Source organism: Dermochelys coriacea, chromosome 2, assembly GCF_009764565.3.
Source record: "Dermochelys coriacea isolate rDerCor1 chromosome 2, rDerCor1.pri.v4, whole genome shotgun sequence".
Taxonomy (NCBI): domain Eukaryota; kingdom Metazoa; phylum Chordata; order Testudines; family Dermochelyidae; genus Dermochelys; species Dermochelys coriacea.
The window spans coordinates 103,874,047-103,882,952 of NC_050069.1; positions in this window are offsets into that span (position 1 = coordinate 103,874,047).

Consider the following 8,906-nt stretch of genomic DNA (forward strand, 5'->3'; position numbering starts at 1 on the left):
ATACATTTCTGATAACAAAAGGGAGACTCTTTCACAGTGAATCAAGCAATTCACAGCAGACAGCACATGTGCTTTAGATACAAGGTCACATTTTGCCTTTTATATTGAGTGCCTGCCAGTATGGTGGCACATCACACATGGCTGGACAATAGAATTCAGTTTCCAGGCAGCCATAGTAAGCCTTTTGGTATGCAGGGTTGGCTTCTTCCACCTTCCTAACATGTGGGAATGGTTTCAAACTTCAGTGCCATCATTTCCCATAGCAAGCAACGATGGTTGGGTTTCACATGTAAAAGGAGGGGCTGCAGTTTTCGGGTGGATGTGCAGCACACACCTCACCCCTCCCCGCCACATGTCTATTCTCTGAGATGATCCCTTCACCCTTCCCCCCGCCACGTGGCTATTCTCCGGGATGATCCCTTTTAGCCAAGTGCAAACAACCCAGCATGAATGAGGTCCTTTTACTGTTCCATTATAAAAATTCCCCTATTTCAACCAGGTGACCATGAATGATATCACTCTCCTGAGGCTAACACAGAAAGAAAAAGACCAAATGCTGCTTGAATGCGACCAAAACCCAGGACCATTTGCTGCCATGCTTTGTGCTGTAATGATTCCAGACTACTTGCTACTGGCTTGCGTGGTAAAGTGTCATACCGTGGAGGATGAAATAAGGCAGCCCTCCCTAGAAACCTTCTGCAAAGGCTTTCAGTGTACCTCCAGGAGAGCTTCATGGAGATGTCCCTTGAGGATTCCTGCTCCATTCCCAGACACGTTAACAGACTTTTCCAGTAGCTGTACTGGCCGCAAACGCATCCCAATTCTTCAGGGCAAATCAAACATTAAACAGTATTGCTTTTAAACCCTGTACTGTAGTTAAAAATGTGCACTCACCAGAGGTGCCTTATCTGGCTTCAGCGTTTGGGATCTCGCCTTGGGAGGTTATTGGCTGCAGGGTGATGAAAAGGTCCTGGCTGCCAGAGAGAACGGATTCACCACTTGCCTGCTGCGCATTCTCCTCCTCCTCTTCCTCCCCCACAAAATCCTCCTCCCTGTTACGTGAGACTCTCCCCTTGCAGGTGTCCACGGACTGTGTGGGGTAGTGGTAGGGTCCCCCCTAGAATCTGATCATAGGCATGTATGGGGCTCTGACCCGGAGCGACCATTTGCCTCCTTTGTCTTTTAGTAGGCTTGCCTGAGCTCCTTAACTTTCAAGCGGCACTGCTGTGTGTTACTGTTGTCGCCTCTCTCCACCAAGCCCTGTGAGATTTTTGGCATATATATATATATATATATATATATATATATATATATATATATTCGCATTTCTTCCTTTTGATCAGAGTTTGGCCTGTACAGATTCTTCTCCTCATACAGCAATCAGATCCACTGTCTCTCTTTTGGTCCATGCTTGATCTCGTTTGCGATTCTAGGGGGATTGCATGGTCACCTGTGCTGCTGAGCTTGCTATGCTGACCAAAGAGGAAATTAAATTCAAAATGTCCTGGGGCTTTTACTGTGTACCTGGCTAGTGCATTGGAGTTCAAAGTGCTGTCCAGAGCCGTCACATTGGAGCACTCTGGGACAGCTCCCAGAGGCCAATACCATCGAATTGCGTATGCACTACCCCAAATTTGACCTAGCAAGGTCGATTTTAGCTAGCAGTCCTATTGCACCATCTTCTGCTGAGCAGCCAGGAGATGTGGATGGCTTGCAGTCCTACTGCATCGTCTGCTGCCAGCCAAAGATGTAAAAGATAGATGGAGTGGATCAAAACAAGAAATAAACCAGATTTGGTTTGTATTCATTTTCTCCTCCCTCCCTCCATGAAATCAACGGCCTGCTAAACCCAGTTTTGAGTTCTATCCTTGAGGGGGCCATTCTGTTTCTCGCAAAGCCACCCCCTTTGTTGATTTTAATTCCCTGTAAGCCAACCCTGTAAGCCATGTCGTCAGTCGCCCCTCCCTCTGCCAGAGCAATGGCAGACAATCATTCCGTGCCTTTTTACTGTGCAGACGCCATACCACAGCAAGCATGGAGCCCGCTCAGAACACTTTGGCAATTAGGAGCACATTAAACACCACACGCATTATCCAGCAGTATATGCGGCACCAGAACCTGGCAAAGCGAAACTGGGCAAGTAGGCAATGTCAGCGCGGTGACAAGAGTGATGAGAACATGGACACAGACTTCTCTCAAAGCACACGCCTTGGCAATGTAGGCATCATGGTGCTAATGGGGCAGGTTCATGTGGTGGAACGCCGATTCTGGGCTCGGGAAACAAGCACAGATTGGTGGACCGCATAGTGTTGCAGGTCTGGGACGATTCCCAGTGGCTGCAAAACTTTCACATGCGTAATGGCATTCTCATGGAACTTTGTGACTTGCTTCCCCTGCCCTGAGGTGCAAGAATACCAAGACAAGAGCAGCCCTCACAGTTGAGAAGCGAGTGGCAATAGCCCTGTGGAAGCTTGCAACGCCAGACAGCTACCGGTCAGTCAGGAATCAATTTGGAGTGGGCAAATCTACTGTGGGTGCTGCTGTGATGCAAGTAGCCAATGCAAGCAAAGATCTGCTGATATCAAGGGTAGTGACCCTGGGAAATGTGCAGGTCATAGAGGATGGCTTTGCTGCAATGGGATTCCCTAACTGTGGTGGGGCCATAGACGGAACCCATATCCCTATCTTGGCACTGGAGCACCAAGCTGGCGAGTACATAAACCACAAGGGGTACTTTTCAATAGTGCTGCAAGCACTGGTGAATCACAAGGGACATTTCACCAACATCAACATGGGATGGCCGGGAAAGGTACATGACGCTCGCATCTTCAGGAACTCTGGTCTGTTTCAAAAGCTGCAGGAAGGGACTTTCTTCCCAGACCAGAAAATAATCATTGGGGATGTTGAAATGCCTATAGTTATCCTTGGGGACCCAGCCTACCCCTTAATGCCATGGCTCATGAAGCCATACACAGGCAGCCTGGACAGTAGTCAGGAGCTCTTCAACTACAGGCTGAGCAAGTGCAGAATGGTGGTAGAATGTGCATTTGGATGTTTAGAAGTGCGCTGGCACAGTTTACTGACTTGGTTAGACCTCAGCGAAACCAATATTCCCACTGTTATTACTGCTTGCTGTGCACTCCACAATATCTGTGAGAGTAAGGGGGAGACGTTTATGTCGGGGTGGGAGATTGAGGCAAATTGCCTGGCCGCTGGTTACGCACAGCCAGACCCAGGGCGGTTAGAAGAGCACAGGAGGGTGTGGTGCGCATCAGAGAAGCTTTTAAACTAGTTTCATGACTGGCCAGGCTACGGTGTGAAAGTTCTGTTTGTTTCTCCTTGATGAAACCCCCTGCCCCTTGGTTCACTCTACTTCGCTGTAAGCTAACCACCCTCCCCCTCCTCCCTTCGATCACTGCTTGCAGAGGCAATAAAGTCATTGTTCTTTCACATTCATGCATTCTTTATTAATTCATCACACAGATAGGGGGATAACTACCAAGGTAGCCCAGGAGGGGTGGAGGAGGAGGGAAGGACAAGGCCACACAGCACTTTAAAAGTTTAAAACTTATTGAATGCCAGCTTTCTGTTGCTTGGGCAATCCTCTGGGGTGGAGTGGCTGGGTGGCCAGAGGCCCGCGACCGCGTTTTTGGGCGTCTGGGTGAGGAGGCTATGGAACTTGGGGAGGAGGGCTGTTGGTTACACAGGGGCTGTAGCGGCAGTCTGTGTTCCAGCTGCCTTTCCTGCAGCTCAACCATATGCTGGAGCATATTAGTTTGATCCTCCAGCAGCCTCAGCATTGAATCCTGCCTCCTCTCATCATGCTGCCGCCACCTTTCAGCTTCAGCCCTCTCTTCAGCCCGCCACTTATTCTCTTCAACCTGCCACCTCTCCTCCCGGTCATTTTGTGCTTTCCTGCACTCTGACATTGTCTGCCTCTATGCATTCGTCTGTGCTCTGTCAGTGTGGGAGGACAGCATGAGCTCAGAGAACATTTCATCGCGAGTGCATTTTTTTTGCCTTCTAATCTTTGCTAGCCTCTGGGAAAGAGAAGATCCTGTGATCCTTGAAACACATGCAGCTGGTGGAGAAAAAAAAAGGGTCAGTGGTATTTAAAAAGACACATTTTATAGAACAATGGGTACACTCTTTCACGGTAAACCTTGCTGTTAACATTACATACATAGCACATGTGCTTTCGTTCCAAGGTCGCATTTTGCCTCCCCCCACCACGTGGCTAGCCCCTCAGCCACGGGGAACATTTCTGTTCAGCTACAGGCAAATAGCCCAGCAGAAATGGGCACCTCTGAACATCGCCTTAAGAAAAGCACCCTATTTCAACTAGGTGACCATGAATGATATCACTCTCCTGAGGATAACAGAGAGATAAAGAACGGATGTTTTTTGAACGCCAGCAAACATACACTGCAGTGCTTTGTTCCACAATAATTCCCGAGTACGTGCTACTGGCCTGAAGTGGTAAAGTGTCCTACCATGGTGGACGGAATAAGGCTGCCCTCTCCAGAAACCTTTTGCAAAGGCTTTGGGATTACATCCAGGAGAGCCACGAATGCCAGGGCAAATTAATCATTAAACATGCTTGCTTTTAAACCATGCATACTATTTTAAAAGGTACACTCACCAGAGGTCCCTTCTCTGCCTGGCTGGTCCAGGAGGCAGCCTTGGATGGGTTCAGGGGGTACTGGCTCCAGGTCCAGGGTGAGAAACAGTTCCTGGCTGTCGGGAAAACCGGTTTCTCTGCTTGCTTGCTGTGAGCTATCTACAACCTCATCATCATCATCATCATCATCATCTTCCTCGTCCCCAAAACCTGCTTCCATGTTGCCTCCATCTGAAGGAGTCAAACAACACAGCTGGAGTAGTGGTGGCTGAACCCCCTAAAATGGCATGCAGCTCATCATAGAAGCGGCATGTTTGGGGCTCTGACCCGGAGCAGCTGTTCACCTCTCTGGTTTTCTGGTAGGCTTGCCTCAGCTCCTTAAGTTTCACGCAGCACAGCTTCGGGTCCCTGTTATGGCCTCTGTCCTTCATGCCCTGGGAGATTTTGACAAATGTTTTGGCATTTCTAAAACTGAAACGTAGTTCTGATAGCACAGATTCCTCTCCCCATACAGCGATCAGATCCTGTACCTGCCGTTCGGTCCATGCTGGAGCTCTTTTGCAATTCTGGGACTCCATCATGGTCACCTCTGCTGATGAGCTCTGCATGGTCACCTGCAGCTTGCCACGCTGGTCAAACAGGAAACTGAAATTCAAAAGTTCACGGGCCTTTTCTTGTCTACCTGGCCAGTGCATCTGAGTTGAGAGCGTTGTCCAGAGCGGTCACAACGGAGCACTCTGGGATAGCTCCTGGAGGCCAATACCATCTAATTGTGTCCACAGTACCCCAAATTCGACCTGGCAAGGCCGATTTCAGCGCTAATCCCCTTGTCAGGGTGGAGTAAGGAAATCGATTTTAAGAGCCCTTTAAGTCGAAAAAAAGGGCTTCGTCGTGTGGATGGGTGCAGGGTTAAATCGATTTAACGCTGCTAAATTTGATCTCAACTCCTAGTATAGACCAAGGCTAAGGAGATTGTAGAATCTCCAAAATTGGAGGCTTTTAAGAATAAGCTAGACAAATACCTGTCAGAAATGGTCTAGGCTCAGGGCAGAGGTGTGGATTGGATGACCTATTGAAGTCCCTTCCAGTCTTACATATCTATGAATTCATAGGCGGTGTGCAATGTAGAACTGGTGTAACTGAAATTAGGCAGCCTATTTCTAGGAGCTATTCCCTTTATTCTAATGGTTTCTGATAGCAAGAAAAGTGAGCATTGAAAAAGAAAAAAATGAATTGTTAGTAAAAGATAAATTAAAAATGACAAACACAGAAATTATGTTAGTTGGCTATCCTCAAAAAACAAGCTCTTTGGAGCAAGGACCGACTTGTGTTTTTGTCCAGTAGCACAACGGAACCCTGATCCATGACTGGGCCTGCTAGGCACTGCTACAATACAAATAACGTACGGATCAAAACAGAACTATGGATATCTTGCTCACATGTTGGGTAGGTGCTTGAATACTATGGTGATGTGGTTAGTATAGGAACAGAGAAAGGACAGAAGAGAGAGGGATAAAACTGAGTATTATCAGTAATATCAAACGGTATTCAGAGTAGCAGCCGTGTTAGTCTGTATTCGCAAAAAGAAAAGGAGTACTTGTGGCACCTTAGAGACTAACAAATTTATTAGAGCATAAGCTTTCGTGAGCTACAGCTCACTTCATCGGATGCAACAGATATTCTTGTTAACTGCTGGAATTAGCATACCTTGCTTGTCACCAAGGAAGCTTTCCCCCCCCGCTGGTGATGGCTTATCTTAAGTGATCACTCTCCTTACAGTGTGTATGATAAACCCATTGTTTCATGTTCTCTGTGTGTGTGTGTATATAAATCTCTCCTCTGTTTTTTCCACCAAATGCATCCGATGAAGTGAGCTGTAGCTCACGAAAGCTTATGCTCTAATAAATTTGTTAGTCTCTAAGGTGCCACAAGTACTCCTTTTCTTTTTGCGAATACAGACTAACACGGCTGCTACTCTGAAACCTCTCCTTACAGTGTGTATGATAAACCCATTGTTTCATGTTCTGTGTGTGTGTGTGTGTGTGTGTGTGTGTGTTTATAAATCTCTCCTCTGTTTTTTCCACCAAATGCATCCGATGAAGAGAGCTATAGCTCACGAAAGCTTATGCTCTAATAAATTTGTTAGTCTCTAAGGTGCCACAAGTACTCCTTTTCTTTTTGCAAATACAGACTAACACGGCTGCTACTCTGAAACCTGTTAAAGAAACGTGTTATTATTATTACAAAATGACTGGGCAGGGAGAAGGCAAGAGTTTATTGTTAATTTCTGTTTCATACTTTAAAACTTTGACCTGTTTAATAAATTTGTTAGTCTCTGAGGTGCATCAAATGGTATAGTGAGCCATTAGCAAAAATTATGTTACGGCAAAGGAGAGGTTAAAGAAAAAAGAGTAAGGGACCCAAGTTAGAGCTGTGAGAAATGCCCAGGAGGAGAAGATAACTGAAAGAAACATCATCATTTTAGGATATCTTAGAAGATTGGTCAGTTAAGTAGAAAGAAAATCATTAGAGTGCAGACAGAGAAAAGTACTGTGTGTCAAGAAGTCAAAGAAACTGAGCCACAGTGTCATAAGCAGCTGAAGAGGCAAGAAAAGGATAAGAATAGAAGTGAGAACTTTGATGCACGAAGATGAGTAAAAGAAAAGAAAGCCGATATGTAAAAAAATGGGAGATCTGAGTATATATCCTTGCACTTATAGTAGCAGAATGGAAGGTGGCCGTAATGGGAGGTGTAAAGGGAAATGTGGGGTTTAATGTGAGCCATAGGCTAAAGTGAAGAGGAATATTTTAAAGCAAGATTTTAAAAATCTTGGACAGAACGAGATAGATGACACAAGCTCTTTCATTTGGCCTGCCCTCTCTTGGGAGAGTTGAGGGTTTGGCTAGAACCCAAGCCCGCCATGGATGTGAGTGCAGACAGGAGAATGGGTATAAATAGGTAATAAAAATACAATGCAAAAAAAAAATTGAATTTGATTCAGATGACTCTGAACATAGTGCGTGATGGAAGATGGGTGAGATGACACCCATTGCCTATAATGAGAACTGTCTGGACAAATCATTCAATCAAACAAACTCTTAGTCTGAACTTCGTCGATGCTGTGGGAGTTGTCATTGATTTGTTAGATTTACCATTCAAAAGTTTAACTGATTTTTAGTCATTGCTAAGAAAATTTGAATTTTAAAAGTTCTTCTTAGTCCAGCTTTGGATTGTTTTTCATTTGTTGCAACCTGGCTTATCTGCAGCAAACAGACCATTGTAATGTACCAATTTGGTAACAGCATTAGGACTCAACCTGGAGGTCTGCAAAAGTTACTGCGGCCCTCTGCTGTCTGTATTTGGTACTGCAAGGTTTCTGTTCCTGCCAACACTACAAAAAGAAGGATTCTGGGTGGACTCCTCCTGAAGGTCGAAACAGCAGCCTGGATTTCTACATAGACTGCATCCGCCGACGTGCACGAGCTGAAATTGTGGAAAAGCAGCATCGCTTACCCCCTAACCTCAGCCATGCAGAACACAGTGCCATCCACAGCCTCAGAAACAACTCTTTTCAGAGTAGCAGCCGTGTTAGTCTGTATTCGCAAAAAGAAAAGGAGTACTTGTGGCACCTTAGAGACTAACAAATTTATTAGAGCATAAGCTTCCGATGAAGTGAGCTGTAGCTCACGAAAGCTTATGCTCTAATAAATGTGTTAGTCTCTAAGGTGCCACAAGTACTCCTTTTCTTTTTAGAAACAACTCTGACATCATAATCAAAAAGGCTGACAAAGGAGGTGCTGTCGTCATCATGAATAGGTCGGAGTATGAACAAGAGGCTACTAGGCAGCTCTCCAACACCACTTTCTACAAGCCATTACCCTCTGATCCCACTGAGAGTTACCAAAAGAAACTACAGCATTTGCTCAAGAAACTCCCTGAAAAAAGCACAAGAACAAATCCGCACAGACACACCCCTGGAGCCCCGACCTGGGATATTCTATCTGCTACCCAAGATCCATAAACCTGGAAATCCTGGACGCCCCATCATCTCAGGCATTGGCACCCTGACAGCAGGATTGTCTGGCTACGTAGACTCCCTCCTCAGGCCCTTCGTTACCAGCACTCCCAGCTATCTTCGAGACACCACTGACTTCCTGAGGAAACTACAGTCCATTGGTGATCTTCCTAAAAACACCATCCTAGCCACTATGGATGTAGAAGCCCTCTACACCAACATTCCACACAAAGATGGACTATAAGCCGTCAGGAACAGTATCCCCGATA